This window comes from Cryptomeria japonica, chromosome 9 (assembly GCF_030272615.1).
Source record: "Cryptomeria japonica chromosome 9, Sugi_1.0, whole genome shotgun sequence".
NCBI classification, from domain to species: Eukaryota; Viridiplantae; Streptophyta; class Pinopsida; order Cupressales; family Cupressaceae; genus Cryptomeria; species Cryptomeria japonica.
This window is the reverse complement of record NC_081413.1, coordinates 606,816,128-606,833,732: the sequence shown is the minus strand read 5'-3', so window position 1 is coordinate 606,833,732 and position 17,605 is coordinate 606,816,128.

The following is a 17,605-nucleotide window of genomic DNA, read 5'->3' as shown; positions in this document are numbered from 1 at the left end:
ATCGGTCAAGAAAACCTCAACTGCTCCTTAATTACTACTTCATCGAGCTCAGTAACTCATCACGTGTTTTGCATTAGATGCAATACACTTTGCTCATTCCCTAGACAAACAATCGTGCCAAAACATTTTAAACTTGTCTTCATACAATGACCATGTGTCACCATCATTACCGCTCAACATCAGATCATAAACCAACATAACCAATTCAACAACTGTAATCAGTTAGGGTTTAATAAAAACAACTAGTAGGGTTTACCGGCTACATAACATAAAAAGGGTTTAACCTTTTACTCCGATTACTGGTTCATCTCACAAACTTACATACTGGTTTACAATAACCTTCACAAAGCTCTTCCTACCGGTTATAAGACAATGTCAACAATAGAGACTGGAGGTACCAAATGTATTTATCAATGTGGAGTTGTTAAAAGCCTTGGCAAAGAGTTATGATCCAAAGAGAAAGATGATTTGTTAGGCAGATGGATCAAAGTACATGACAATATCCAAAGATTTCATAGATGTCAGGTGTTCAGAGTAGATTCCAGTTGAGGATCAATTTTTGAGATATCCTTGATGAATATCACAGGTTAGAGAATTATTATAAGAGGAAATGGCTACCCCACCATAGGCCAAGAGATGACAATGGGTATTTGAGGGTTTTCCAAGATACTGGCAAGCCACCTTTCTCTACGAAGTTGTTTGAGGAGTATTATTAGTACACATATTACTCAATGTGCCAATTTTCAAGCATGGATGCTTATGAGAACATGTCAATTGTTTCAATGACCCTCATGGCTAATATTCAAAGTCATGATGTAAGTCCTTATGACTATGTTGAGTTTCTTGTAGATGAAATAAATAGAGGCCTCGCTTCAATCAAGAGAATTAATGAAATTATTTTTTTCAAACAGTATTCATTGTTGATGCATCTCATCTTGTACAGGGGATGGGAGAATAACATATGCAAGAGGCCACTTCTGATAAAAGATGAGGATCAATATGGAAACATACGTGCAATCCAAATATGGACAACTATATGGAACTGTAGATGTGATAGATTCCATTATCTGTACTTTGAGGAATTTTGTATGAAGCAAGTATATATGGAACTTGGCCATCAGTGGAATTACATATTGTCTCCAACAATCTTGAATTGTTTAACACCCCGAGGCAAAGAGACCAAGAAACCAATTGATTATAACTAGGGGGATTGGTATGCTCTTATGAATTACACTAAAATCAGGGTCTTTGATTTTGAAAGGGTTCCTTATTTATTGCCAAGAATCGCGCCTGAAAGGGTTGCTTTCTTCGAGATTGTGAGGTAAATGGAAAACTTACAATTTTTGCATTTTAAATCTTTTAATAAGCAATCTTTCTTGCTTACAACTTTACAATCTGGTGATTTCAGAGTTACTGCATTTGAAGGATAGCCTTCTATTTCAACAAAGATCACATACTACAAGTTACCTTCTAGTACGATGAGGAGGTGGTTTGATCCTGAGGGTTTCGTCAATGAAAATAAAATTGCACAACACCTAAGTGGGCATCATCATGAGCACTACTTTCAGGATGATTTGATAAGAAATTGTGAAGAAGATTATGCTTCAAGGTGGATTGAAATTTACAATAAGGTCATGGTATCTTAAAAGTTGAAAATGAGGAACAATCCTCCATATGGGGGTGCCTTCATTGATGAAGAGGACCAGTCGAAAAGATTGGAAAAGATGATGCAACATGAGTCTACATTAATAATTAGTGTGTCACGAGAGGCTTTCAGATGATATAGGGAGATAGCATTTGAATAGGATGTGAGACCAATGGAGGCAGAAAGTGTGTCACCTCTAGCCCACATATCACCACAACCTACTCTAGAGACTAGTTTTCTCAGTTAACATTGATGATTAAGAATAAGAACAGGTTCAACAACCTTTATCTGAGAAGTACAATCCTCCTAAGAATAGGTATGTAATAGTTATTGAACCTTTAGATCAATTGTTGGATGATGTTAGGCGCCTTGCTAGTTAGACATTTCTCTCAGATGATGCTTTTGTACTAAATTCCTCAAAATTTAATGTGTTCATTCTTGAATATAAAGGAAGACAAATAAGAGAAAGGTTCAAGGATATTAGGCCCAAGATGCACCCACATATATTCAATGAATTAAGGGAGAAAGTGGATGAACGAATGTAGGATATGACCTCTGGGAAAGGAAGAAAGCTACTATAGGAAGCAAGAATCGTGAACTTACCTGGATGGGACATCATTTCTGTTGTAGCCTTTGATAATGTGAGATCTAATCAAAACATGAAGGTTAAACTAAGTGTGGATTTTGTTGATAAAATTACATTGGATCAAGATTTAATCTTGATGATAATTCTATATCCATTTGGGTATTGTATCCACCAAGTAAAGGCCTCTAACAATTGAAGATCCTTGAGAAAATTTTATGGACAACTCCTTGTCAATAGGATTAAGAACACTAACTCTATTGAGGTAACACACTTAACCATTAGTGTAGCAAAATTCACTAAAGCTCATATTGAGAAACTGGTAAGGCTGAATACATACTCAATAATGAGAATGAACATCTAAGAAAAGAAAACATTCAATTGAGAGATACAGCTAGTTCTTCTTCAAGCTCAACTCCTTTATCTATTAAATGCAATCAACATCAAAGTCAAAGAAGTAATTGACTAAAGTGTCTATAGAAAGGACATAGTGGAGAAGAGAAGTTGAAAAATTGAAAGAAAAGGAAAAGCAACTTGTTAAGGATTCAAAAGCTACTAAGTCTAATATTGTCACAAGTTTGGTAAATCATAGATTTAGAAGATTCTCTTACATGTTGATAAGTTTTGGATTGTGTTTATAGGCACTTATAAAGCCATGGAAGAACATAAAAGGTTGCAGGGGAGGTTGGAATAAAAAAGGGACAAACTTGCAAAAAATCCCACTCAAGGAAAGTCAAAGCAAGTAAGAACAACTTCAGGTGATATTATGAAGTAGATTGATGAGTGGTTGAAAGTTCATGGAAAGTTTCATAAAAGGTTAATCAAAGAACTAAATAGATATGATCAAATGCAAGACACTCCTCTCCCTCCATTCTTCATGATAGGGATGGTAATTTGAAAAGTAAAATGAAATAGAATATTGACATCATCCAGATGCTGGCATAGGCTACTAATATTGTCTTGAGTGATGAAGGAAAGGTTGTTGAAAATATCAGTGTTCAACGGGACAAGATATTTGCATTAGAGATTGGAATGAAGCATCTTAATAATATCAATGATACATATGCCAGACAAGAGTATATTGAGCACTTGTCTTAGTTGAATATTTTTTTGGCCCATACAAGATAAAGGAAAATGCACTTAGAAATTATACCCCACTTAAATAGAACCTTGCCAAGCCCACTAGCCACGAGTATCTATCAAGATATAATGAAAATTAGGTATCTTCTATGTGCATCCAACATGTCAACTATTTCAATATCATGTGTGCCACCTATCATCGTATTTGTCTTATCAACATTTTAGTTGAAGGAAGTCCACATCATCAAATCAGTTGGAGGAGATTAGTGCCAACAATTAGTGCAAGTCCATTTGCAAATTCCCTCCAACAACAATAAAAATATTTTATTTTCATGGCCTTTGGCATATTTTACAATTGTAACATTTTTTTTTGAATGATCAAATAGAATTTTTCCAAGTATGTCAATTGATCTGAAGCTTGTTGCTCCCTTTGTTTTATAAAAGGGAAATCCAGATCATTAGCAAAGGGTTCTAAAATAGAGTTTGGGGGAATATCTATTATGTGTTGTCTAATTTTGCTAAAGCAATGAAGTGAAATTTGTAGAGTCATTTGAATCCATAAAATTGTACCAAATATTATGAGCAATAAATGAAAAACTACTTTGATATTTTCTCCAATTTATGTCTTCTTTACATGAATCATTATGTTAAGGATATATTGGTTTGTCTTTGCACTTTCTGTGTGAGTGTGGAATGTGTTCCATGGGTTTCTTTCAAGGAGAGTATTAAAGTTTGTGAGGATGTTACAGTGAATTTGAAGATATAAGTTGTGATCATTAAGTAGATTCCTAAAAGTATAATGAATTAACATTTGTGTAATGCATGAATTTTCGAAATTAATAATTAGATTTAAGTTGATTCTAGATATGAATGTTTTTTTTTAATCCATTGCCATGTGAATTAAGCATTGATCTAACTTGGTTCCAAGTTTGTTTAAGAAACATCTTATTGATAAAAATCCTTTTAATTTTTGTTGTAAAAGTAGGTTTACATTGGAATCCTTATTCTCAATTGCATAATAATGATAAATAACCATGAGTAGAGCCAACTCCAGGAAGTATTATTCAAGATCTTGCTAAATTATATTAAGAATCATCTACTTTAATGCAATATTTGATCATATTTATGCAAAAGTAGTAAATATTACAAAGATACACCCACCTAGGTCTAGCAGAGCCTAAAGTGCAGAAGAATTTAATCATTCTTTGATTAAATCTTGTTCATTGGCCTCTGATCCAAATATTTGTTGATAGAATCAAGCTAATTCTTAGGAATATTTGGGCAATCAGTTGGAACACCAACCAATTGGCGACTCTGCTAGAGACAGTTGCAAATGTTTGTCAAGTCCACTATTTAGTAGTCTGTCATGGGTTGTCCGAGTCTATATTTTAGTCATTTCTTGTGAAATTTATAAGATTTTTAGTTGAGTGAGAAAATTTCTTCAAAGTTTTTTAAAATTCCCTTTTCAGGGTGGTGACTCTAGTTGAATATCTCTGAGCCAGTGATTGTTAAGATAGAAGATGTTAGCATGAACACTAAAGAAGTGACACATACAACTGAGAGAATAAGTACTAGACAGGTGAGTCACAAATTTGTCAGAAATCCTCACATGTACGGGAGAAGATCCTGCAAGTATAGACATCCAATTCAACCCTTAAACAAAAAAACAATGAACAAGAGATGGTCTACTAAACATAAAGGTACTTCTAATTTCCTAGTTGCATCAGATTTGCTTTCAAATACCATGCAAGTTTCAATGAATACTCCCATTTTAGTTTTAGGCTTGTATTCCACCCTTGATGGAGAGAAATGGATCTCTGAGCAATATTTTAGTGAATCCAGGAACCCATTATTTAGAGAAAATTTAGATAAAAAACTCATCACCCAGAGTTGCCTTTTTTGAATCTCACACCTTCCTAGGGCATTGGTGGTTACAAGCATAAAACCATGTATCGTTTCCAGCCATATCCTACAAAATCCAAAGCAATCCAAGACAACATTGAAAAAACCATCAAACAAAATCAAGCTAAGGTTGATCATGATGCTAGAATGACCCAACTGTTGGACATTGTTGTTGCTAGGATATGTTGTTGTCATTGATGTCAACATATTCTTGTGATTTATTGTTCCAGTGATTGTAGATTGGTTTATTGGGATCATGGTTTGGTATATGGATAATTTCTAGTGTCATTACATTTTCCTGTATTGGTTTCAGTGATCCAGAAAGCTTAATTGATCATATCATATGATCTGGTTTGCAGTTTGTTTTTCTAATCAGTGCTTTACAAAGTTTAATATTTCCTTTGGTATATTCTGGTGTGATCAAATCTTGAGCTGATATTTTGGGAGATTGTTTGGGATGGTCTTGTGTATTTTCCTTTTAGATGGTTCGTGATTTGATGCTCCGCAAGTTATCTTTCTTCATGATAGTTGTTGTTGTTTGAGTGTTCTTGAAGTTCAAATGTTGATCGATGAAGATTTGTTAAGCAGTGTTGGTGCAGCTATAATTGATGATTCTAACGTGCTTGTTGGTATTTCCTAATTGTTTCCTATTTTTCTTGATGATCCGCACTGATTGTTGTGCGAGTTTTTGGTGATTTTGTTGATCCGGTGATGTTCTTCATGTTATGCGGTTTTCCTAGTGGTGTAGCATGTTGCGGTTGATCTTGGAGTGATTATCGGTCGTGATGAGCATTTGGAAATTTAATTTAGGTCCATGTTATGTCATTTATATCATTATATTGGTCTAGTGCTCAATCTTTGTATCGTGTGATGTAATTTGTAATTGTGAGTTGAGGGTTTAGCCGACCTTGTTGTCAAGGTTGATGAATTGTATAAATAGGTGATATTGTCATGTAATTTAGGTATCAAGGTTGTGTCTGCATTATCAGAGAGTGGTGTATGTGCGAACAAGGATTCATCTTTTGGTCTAGTGTATTGAGTAGAGATTGGTGTTGCAGGGCAGACATATGTACTTAACCGGAACTGTCATCAAGCATTTGGAGATGTTATTCTTTTAGTTCATTTCTTTCGGATTGTAGTCTGAATCTTGTTGTATTTCAGTGAGACTTCCTTGAGGGTTGTAGCCTTTCGGGTTGTTGTATCTTGAGCAGTGAGCTCTAGGAAGTGTGCCTGAATGTTGGTGCATTTCCCATTGTAATATTTTCACATACTACAGCAGAGTATCATCTTATTGTGGGTAGGTTCCCACCGTGGTTTTTCTCTTAACCGGGTTTTCCACGTCAAAATCTTGGTTTTGTGTGTTGTGCTATTTATTTGCTTATCTCTGTTTTTGTTGTGATTTATCAAATTTGCATTTGTCGCTACGTTTATAGATCGGATGAAAACTGATTCACCCACGCCCTCCCCCCCCTCATTTTTCCTTCATTGTTGTTGCCAACAATTGGCATCAGAGCTAGATCCTCTGGAAGAAGCTAGAACCGCTCGAGGAGATCTAGGATGGCAACTGGAAGTGGAAGTGTTATCTTTAAGAAGGAGAGTCTGAGATTTGATGGAAGTAATTATGCTATATGGAAGAACCAAATGGAGGTGCACTTGAGATGTTTTGGAGAAGATTATTGGAAGATTACAAAGAATGCCTACTATGTTCCTCCAAATAGACAGGTTAATGTTGATGAGATTAAGGAAGTTGAACATAACATTAGAGCTAAGGAAGCATTGTTGAGAACCCTAACTAATTCAGAGATGACTAATGTAATGGGACTTCAGATTGTACATGAGATCTGGGAAAATATTGAAACCTTGTATGAAGGAGATAAACAAGTAAAAGTTGCTAAGTTGCAGAGTTTGAAAGGGAAATATGAGATGCTAAAGATGGGAGAAGATGAGAACATAAACACCTTTACGGCTAAGGTGAATGACATTGTCCTAGGTATCATATGTGCTAGTGGAACCCTTGAAGAAGATTAAATTGCTGCTAAGGTGTTGAGATCATTGCCTCCTGCTTACAAACATAAGGTAGTTGCTATTGATGAGATCCGGAGTGTGATTATTGTGACAAGAGATATGTTGGTTGGAAAGATTGTTGCATTTGAACTAAGCAAATTTGGTGAATCGCATGGAAAGTCTAAGACAACATTTAGAGCATATGTATCCAGAAAGAAGAAATATGATCTTGATGAATGCAGAATATCCAGATATGAAAGAGAGAGAAGAGAGATGGAAGAGCAAGAACGAGAATTGGATGAGCTTGAAGCATTGATTGTCCGGAGATTGCCTAAGGGAGCTGGTAAGTATGATGGAAAATTGCCTCTAAAGTGTTTCTCTTGAAATAAGATGGGACATTTTGCTTCTAGGTGCCCGGAGAGAATGGCTAAGTATGATAGGAATGACAAATTTGATAAGAATGATAGGAATGATAGATATGAGAAGCATCAGAAGTATGATAAGCCTTACAAGTCTAACCAGAAGTATAAGCATCAAAATAACTGTTACTATGTTGTTGATGAAGGTGTAACGGATGAAGAATCAGAAGGAGATGAAGTTGTGTTTATTGCTATCAAAGAAGATGGACCGGTACCTGTTGATTCCACAAGCTACACTATTGAAGAGAAAGCTTTAGCTGCTAAAGTTGAAGAGAAAGATGAATGGGTGATTAACAACAGTTGTCACATCATATGACCGGTGATAAAAGCAAATTTGTGAGTATGGAAAGGTATGATGGTGGAATAGTAAGATTTGGAGATGACAAAGCATGTGTGATCCGTGGTAGAGGTTCTATTTCCTTTGATGGTAAGCATAACACTAATGATGTCTTTTATGTTGAAGGTTTGAAGCATAATATTTTAAGTGTTGGAAAGATGATGGATAAAGGTTATGATTTGCAATTCAAGAATGGTAAATGCAAGATCCTAAATGCCTCCGATATAGAGATTGCATCTAGAACTAAGACTGAAGGTAATATCTTTCATTTGAATGTTGGTGAGAAAGTTGCTTGATTGCTCAAATTGATGAAAGTTGGTTGTGGCATAGGAGAATGGTGTCATGTTAATTTTGATTCAATGATTAAGATCAGTTCTACATAAGTTGTTAGAGATTTGCCTAAAATTGTTTAGCCTACTAATCCAGTATCTAAGGAATGTCAAATGGGAAAGAAAACAAGAATTTCTTTCAAGAGTAATAATTATACATCTGATGGATTGCTAAATCTTGTGCATAGTGACATATGTGGACCTACAAACATTAGAAGTGTGCAGGGTGACAGATACTTTATGTTACTAATTGATGATTACTCCAAGATGATGTGGGTTAACTTTTTGAAGGAAAAATTAGAAGCATTAGACAAATTTAAGATATTCAAAACAAAGATTGAGACTAAGACAGGACTAAAGGTAAAATGTTTGAGATTTGACAGAGGAAGAGAATTTTGTTTCAGTGAGTTTGATTCATTATGTGAGAAGCATGGGATTAGAAGACAATTATCTGCTCCTAGAACCCCATAGTAGAATGGAGTTGTTGAAAGAAAGAATAGAACTATTTTGGATGTTGCACGGACTATGTTGATTGAAGGGAATGTTCTAAAGATCTATTGGAGAGAAGTTGTTAGCATTGTTTTTTACACATTCAACCGAGTTCATATAAAAGGTGATACTAGTAAGACTCCTTATGAGCTATGGTTTGGTCATGTTCCTACTGTGAGATATTTCAGAATTTTTGGTATCAAGTGTTATATCAAAAGAGATGATGATATAGGAAAGTTTGATGTAAGAAGTGATGAAGGAATTGATTATGAGGAGACTTTTACTCTGGTAGCCAGACTTGAAGCTGTTAGACTATTTATTGCATATGTTGCCTATAAATATTTCAAGGTATATCAGATGGATGTCAAGTTAGCCTTTTTGAATGGTGACCTCGAGGAAGAAGTCTACATTGAGCAACCTGATGGATTTTCATTATCAGATGATGGTGACATGGTATGCAAACTAAAGAAAACTCTTTATGGATTGAAACAAGCCCCTAGATCCTGGTATGCTAGATTAGATAAGTACTTGCTGAAATTAGGATTTAATAAAGGTACTACTAATAGTAATTTGTATTTCAAGATTGAGAATGATAACATTTTGATTATTGAAGTTTTTTGTTCATGACATTGTCTTTGGAGGAGATGATAAGTTGAGTATGAAGTTTGTCGGTGATATGCAGAAATAATTTGAGATGTCTATGATAGAAGAGACGAAATTTTTCTTAGGTTTGCAGATTTCAAGACTGGAAAAGGTATTTTCATATCTCAAACTAAATATGTGAAGGAATTGTTGAAGAAGTTTGGATTAGATGGCTCCAAACCAGTTGGAACTCCTATGGTGACTGGCTGCAAATTATCTAAAAATGATGAATCTCTAAAAGCTAATCAGTTTTTATATAGATCTATGGTTGGTGGACTGCTATATCTTACTCAGACTAGACCTAACATTATGCATGTTGTGTGCATGGCTACTAGATATCAAGCTGATCTGAAAGAGAGTCATGTCACTGTTGTAAAGAGGATATTCAGATACTTGAAAGGGACTATGGATTATGGTTTGTGGTATCTGAGGAATGATGATTTCTTGTTATGTGCTTACACTGATGCTGACTGCGCTAGTGATTTTGATGATCGGAAGAGTACCTTCGGTGGTGCATTCTTTTTTGGGTAAGAAATTAGTTTCATCGGCTAGTAAGAAACAAGATTCAGTGTCCTTATCTACTATTGAAGATGAGTGCATCAAGTTGTTGCTAGTAACTGCACTCAGGTAGTTTGGATAAAGCAAATGTTGAAGGATATCAGAGTTATCTATGATGATCCCATTGTCATGTGTTATGATAATTCTAGTGTTGTTAATATGTCAAAGAACCTGATGCAACATTCAGAGACTAAGCATGTACCAATCAAATATCATTTCTTGAGAGAAAAGGTCAGTGAAGAGAAAGTAGAGCTAGAATATGTGTCTACAAAGGAACAGATTGTTGATATTTTCACTAAGCCTTTACCTACAAATACATTTGTCTATTTGAGAGATAAGTTAGGGGTATCCACCCCTCCTGATGAGAACTAGATGCATCAATCCAGTGGACTTCATAGTCTTATCTCTTTGTCAAGATTGATGAGTTGGTGATGCTCCTCTGGTGGAGTAGTCTGTTGGATTGGTTTTGTGCTTATGGTGGAGAGAGTTATGGCTTGCTTATTTAAGGGGGGGAGTTTATTTTTTTGTTTTTCAGAATCTTTGGCATTGTTATCAAAGGGGGAGAGAAGCATGTGAAAAATTATTTTATCTGATTGATCTTAGGGGGAGTCTGTTGGAGATGTTTTCTTTCTTTGCATTGATTGTTTTTCACATTCACATGTTGCCATTAGTGCCAAAGGGGGAGATTGTTGGACATTGTTGTTGCTAAGATATGTTGTTGTCATTTATGTCAACATATTCATATGATTTATTGTTCTGATGATTGCAGATTAGCTTATTGGGATCATGGTTTGGTATATGGATAATTTTTAGTGTCATTAATTTTTCTTGTATTGGTTTCAGTGATCCGAAAAGCTTAATTGATCATATCATATGATACGGTTTGCAGTTTGTTTTTATGATCCATGCTTTGCAGAGTTCAGTATTTCCTCTGGTATATTTCGGTGTGATCAGATCTTGAGCTGAGATTTTGGGAGATTGTTTGGGATGGTCTTGTGTATCTTCATTCCAGATGGTTTGTGATCTGGTGCTCCGCAAGTTATCTTTCTTTATGATAGTTGTTGTTTTTTGAGTGTTCTTTAAGTTCAGATGGTAATCGATGAAGATTTGATAAGTGGTGTTGGTGCAGTTGTTACTGACGTTGTGTCCTATTTGTCTTGATGATCTGTATTGATCGTTGTGCAAGTTTTTGGTGATTTTGTTGATCTGGTGATGTTCTTCGTGTTATGTGGTTTTCCTGGTGATGTAGCATGTTGCGGTTGATCTTGGCGTGATCATCGGTGGTGATGAGCATTTGGAAATGTGATGTAGGTCCATGTTATGTCATGTATATCATTATATTGGTTCAATGGTTGATCTTTATATCGTGTGATTTAATTTTGTAATTGTGAGTAGAGGGTTTAGCTGATCTTGTTGTCAAGATTGATGAATTGTATAAATAGGTGATATTGTCATTAATTTAGGTATCAAGGTCGTGTCTGCATTATTAGAGAGTGGTGTATGTGTGAACAAGGATTCATCTCTTGGTGTAGTGTATTGAGAAGAGATTAGTGTTGCAAGGTAGACATATGTGCTTAACCAAAACTGTCATCAGGCATTCGGAGATGCTATTCTTTTAGTTCATTTATTTCGTATTGTAGTTTGAATCTTGTTGTAAGTCAATGAGACTTCCCTAAGGATTGTAGCCTTTCAGGTTATTATATCTTGAGCAGTGAGCTCTAGGCAGTGTGTCTGAATGTTGGTGCATTCCCCATTGTAATATTTTCACATACTGTTGTAGAGTATCATCTTATTATGGGTAGGTTCCCATCGTGGTTTTTCCCTTAACTGGGTTTTCCACGTCAAAATCTTGGTGTTGTGTGTTGTGCTATCTATTTTCTTATCTTTGTTTTTGCTATAGTTTATCAGATTTGTATTTGTGGTTAATTTTATAGATCTAGTGAAAATTGATTCACCCCCCTCTCAGTTTTCCTTCACTATTGTTGCCAACACCAAAAATGTTCCTCTACTCAACAACCTGACCCATTTCCATAAAATGTCTCTAATAGACCACAATTTATAACGTTCAACTTATCTACAATGAGTCAACCTCCCCATTTTGCTTAGTTCATTGATGCTAAAACCTGCTTAAGTGCTTCTAGAGAACCAACTGACCACAAGATGTAAGTAGAAAATGAGCAAATGAGGGAACAAGTTGCTAGGTTGCGAACAATGAAACAAAGAGAATCCATAGCCCAAGAGATGTTAAGATTAAGTTTGTGGTCTATGTCAAATCCTTCATCATAACTTGGTACTTTAAATGCCTATAGTTTGGGATATGGTGCCATACCAATGAATGTGTACATGCCATTACACTTGGCTATTAATACATCAAGTGTTCAAAACATTTTTGCTAGTGTCAATCAAGCCTTTTCTATGGTGAGTAGTGTACCTTCACAGCCTATTGTAAGTTTTGTCCAAGTGTCTAAAGTAAGTGCATCTAATACATTTTCCAGTACCAAATTCAACCATTACCAATGCCTCAAATGTCGATGCTAGTTAGTACGTGTAATATTTCTGCAGTAGTTTCATAGGCCCTTGTGTATACCCAGCCCATTGTCACAAACCAAGGTGGGATTGGCTATCAACAATATGGATATAATCCATTTGTTATGCAATCTCAATCCCAATATCAAAATCCACCACAACATCAACAAAGAAATGCAAACCCTCTTAGTGGTATGAATGTTCAATAACCTCCATTGTAGCCTTAACATAATCCTCAAGATAATATGCATCAAAACATTGTTGCACACCATAATATTCATCAACCACTTCTTAATCAACAAAATCAAAACCAGCATCAACATCAAAATATCTTTTCTAGAGGGCCTAGGCAAATAGACAGATATAGGGAGTTGGATTTTACTAGTATACAAGGTTATCCTAATGCCATTGACAATGAAATTAGACATTTCTTACCAAAGTGTTCAAGAAATAACACTTTGTCTAGTGAAGATCACATAAGGGCATTTGAAAATGTTATGGATAACTTTGAAGTTGAACATGAGGATGTGATCATGAAATAATTTATGTAGTCCCTGCCAAAGGATGCAAGAGATTGGTATGAAGTCTCCTTGACACCTCTATCAGTTGTTGAATTAAATTTAAAAGAATATTCAAAAGACAGTATGATGACCATTCAAATCCGAGCATTTTTTCCTTCATGAGTTAACAAATATTCAAAAGGGGTATAATCAGTCAGTGACAGAGTACGATTCTAAATTCAAAAAGTTGTACAATAGAATTCCAGTTCATCTTAGGCCAACTAACCCAATGTGTAGATGGTGCTCTATAAAAAGGTATTTGATCCAAAGATCAGGGATGAGTTAAAGAGAAAAAACTTGTACACACCTGTTTATGCATTTAGAATTGTGTTGGAAATAGAGAATGATAGAAAAGCATCAGGAAATATTGGAAAGAGAAATGAACTTAAAATCCTCCAAAATCCAAAGGGACATCAAGACAAATAGCCAAAAGAGGATGGAAAGCTTGATAAGGTCATGAGTGCTTTAAAAGACTTAAGTTACAAAGTGGATAATAATGAAAAGGGGTTATCACATGACAAACCCAATTGTAAAAAAAAAGACGGGCCTAGGTTGCATGATATGCCTTATAACACTAATTGGTGTGATGATAAGCACGTTAACAATAACAACTAGAAGGGATCATCCAACAAAGAGATTCTTGATCCTTTGAAAAGGCCTAGTGCTAACATGGTTGATGACAGTCCTTGGTGTGTACCATGTAATTTACCTCATTCTCCTTTGTAGTGTGTAGTTTCTCAATCTATTCAAGAAGTTGAGACATCTTATCAAGACCAAGGCTATGATTAGTATGAAGAGGACCATACCATCAATATGCTCTCCATCAAGACATATGTAGTAGAGGATGAGTATGCTTATTTTGAAGAAGATACAGTGGATTGTGATGTTGATGCTAAGAGACAGAGAGGAGGTGCATGTGAGCAAAAAATATTTTTTGATGATGAAGATAGTTTTGTAGGAGATGTCATTATAAATGTTGCTAAATCAAAAGCTAGAAATGTTAGCTTGAGAAGACCATCAGAAGAAGAGACAAAATCTCTCATGGGTGCAGCAATTGCTCAAGCTAGAAGCAACTATCAATTGAGAAACATGACTATAAATGTTGACCAGGGAAAGTCTGGCAATCTTTTCATAAAAGAAAATTAAAATATTGATAGAATTTTACTAGCAACTCAAAAGATTGAAAATAAGGGCAAAGTACCCAAGCTTGAAAGTTTTCATTAATATGTACCCATGGAGAGTCAAAAGAGTGACAAGGTGGTGGATAAGGTTCATGTAAATAATGCTCCTAAGCCTATGACTTCCATTGAGAAAGGAAATCTTCCCAAAGTTGAGGCAAGAAAATCAAATCTCCAATGTGTTCCAATAATCCCTTCATTTGATATAGCTCAGAATTTTTCTTAGATTAAGGTATTTGTTCCATTATTAGAAATGATGAAAAATAAATAATTTAGGAATAGTGCAATGTCTTTGATTTCAAATGTCTCAAGTAAAACCTTAGGACATCATAAGATTATGCATACACCAAAAAGGGTCAACAAGTAGGTCAATGATGTTGAAGATGAAACCATGAAAACTCCTAAAGTTTACCTGGGAACAACACTAACTAAGTGTCCATTTCAAATTGACCCATTATATAACACTTTTTTGATAAGTTAGTATGAAATTATATGATTGATTAAGGAGTTGCAATTAATGTAATGTCTATCAAAGTCATGAGAGAATTAGGATTGTGAGTTGATATCACATATGAGAAGTGTTATGCTATGGACAATAGGTCTATCACAGTCATTGGTGTCATGAAAAACGTAAAATTAAAGTTCGCCTTTTTACCAAAAGCTACTTATAGAACATATATAATTATTGTTGATATTGCCCCCTAATATGGAATATTATTTTCAAGATAATAGACATCAGTTGTTGGTGGGAATGTCCAATTAGTTTTGTCTTATTCCACCATACCTGTGAATGGAAAAAAAGTTAGACTGGATAGATAACCTAGGTCAATGAAGATAGTTGAACATGTTGACCCCAATTACATGGTGTGCTTTTGTGACCGAGACATAGGAAATTTTAGGGTTGAGCCATCACATCCACAATTACAAAATAGTGATCAGATAATTACTGATGAAATCCAAAATAACAAACAAGGATTATGGAAGATGTATTTTGATGGTGCTTGGTGTAGTTTTCATTGCACCTAGTGGGAAGACTTACAAATATTCTTTTTTGTTATCTTTTGATAACACAAAAAATGTTGTTGAATATGAGGCATTATTAGTAGGCCTCAATTTAGTTGTGAAACATGGAATTAAGATGTTAACTATATATTGATGATTCTAAAATTAATTGTTTCGCAAGTTAGGTCAAAATACTCTTCAAATAACAAGATGTTGAAACAATATAAGTTTTTTGTGTGGGACACCCTAGAGTTTTTTGATGCATTCAATAGATTGACTGGAAAGATCAAAAAATATCATGGCAAATTTTTTGGCTAATGTGACTTTGAGGAGTGATGATCCTACTTTAGTAGGGATCTCAAAAGTTTAATGTTAAGACTAGACCTTCAATCTCCGATAATATATGTGATTGGTAGGTCTTAAATGATGATGATGATGTACTGAATTTTTTCCAATGCGTAGATCAGTATAAGACCCAGGAAATTGATTTTAATGCATTCGTTGAAGTTGTTGATGGAAAAGACACAATATTTGGGAATGAAGTGGTGCAACTCAAAACTAATAAGGTACCAAAAGGTTTGATATCATTGGACAGGGTTTTTGATGGAAATGGCAGTTGTACCATGAAGCCTGCCCTTCTTAATAAAGAAGGCTTAGAGGAGGTGAAATTGGGGGCTGAAGCATCTCCTAATAAAATGTACATTAGAAAAAAGATTGATCCTAAAATTAGGACAATGCCTATTGCATTGTTAAGGAAATACAAGCATGTCTTTTCTTGGTCTTATGTTGATTTAAAGGCTTACAGAGAGGATTCGTTTCAACATAAAATCTTGTTAAAAATAGATGCAAGGCCTTTTAGACATAAACAAAGACCAATTAATCCAACATTAGCACCAAAAATGCAAGAAGAACCATTGAAGCTTAAAGGTGGTCGTATAATCAAACCTATCTAACATTCTTCATGGATTTCAAACTTAATATCAATAAGGAAAAAGAATGGAGATATAAGACTTTGTGTTGACTTTAGAAATATGAATATCTCCTCTTTAAAGGAAAATTACCCATAGCGAAATATCTATGCCATGTTACAAAAAGTCGCTAGGTGTAAGTTATTGTCAATGATGGATGACTTGCCTAATTATAATCAAGTTAAATTCAAAGAGTCGGAACAATATAAGACAACATTCACAACTCCATGGGGGACCTATGTGTATATAAGAATGTCATTCAAATTAACCAATGTTCAAGCAACATTTCAAAGGGCTAAGAAATGTTGCATTTGCAAATCTTATAAACATTATCATGGTTGTATATCAAGATGACTTAATTGCCTTTAAAAACAAAGCTAAAGATCATTGCTTGCACCTTGAAAAGGGTTTTTCTAGGGCAATTGAGTATGGGATCTCTCTAAATCCCAATAAATGCCATTTTGTTGTGACTGAGGGAAAGATGCTAAGACACATTGTCTCCAAAGGAGTTATGTTCGATCTTGATAGAGTAGCAACTATTGACAAGATACCCATCCCAAAAACTCTAAAGGCCATTCAATCCTTCTTTGGATAAATCAACTTTATTAGGAGGCTCATTTCAAACTTTTCAAAGATTATCAAGCCAATCTCTAAGATGCTAAAGGAAGAAGTTAAAATAGATTGGACAGGTGAAGCCATAGATGCCTATGTGGCTATCAAGAAAGATATGAAAGAGGCATCGGTTCTAAACTCCTATGATTTTAGTAAACCATTTTAAATATTTTCATTTGCCTCATTTAACATAGTTGCATCTATCATGTTGTAGAAGAATGAGGAGGGGTATGAACAACCCATTATATTATTTAGTAAATCCCTTCAAGCTGCAAAACTGAATTATGGTATAGTTGAGAAACAAGCATCTGCAATTGTAAAAGCAATAAAAACTATTAGACCTTATCTAGTAGGTGCTAAAGTCATTGCATATGTACCCAATGCACTTGTGAAAGATATTTTTGTCCAATCAAAACTAATTGGTAGAAGATGCAAGTGGATTAATGATGCAAGAGCACCGAAGTAGTTCAAACCAGCATTTGTATTTAATCCCAGTGAGACATCGATTCCGGTATTGGCTCGGTATTGATATGTTCTTACTGGTTGGTTTTGCAGTATATGGAGCGAAGATGAATCGGGCTGCTGGTGGTTTTCGTAACTTGCGGATCATTGAGCGATGTTTTTTGGGCCTTATCCAATGTTTCCAGAGGACCGCATGAAGTTTTATGCATTTGAAGATGTTCTTGATGATTTGGGCCGACATGTTATCGTTTACACGTTTCATCATGAACTAGTTGGTCTTTGGTCAACTTGATCGAGTTGTTATTGCTT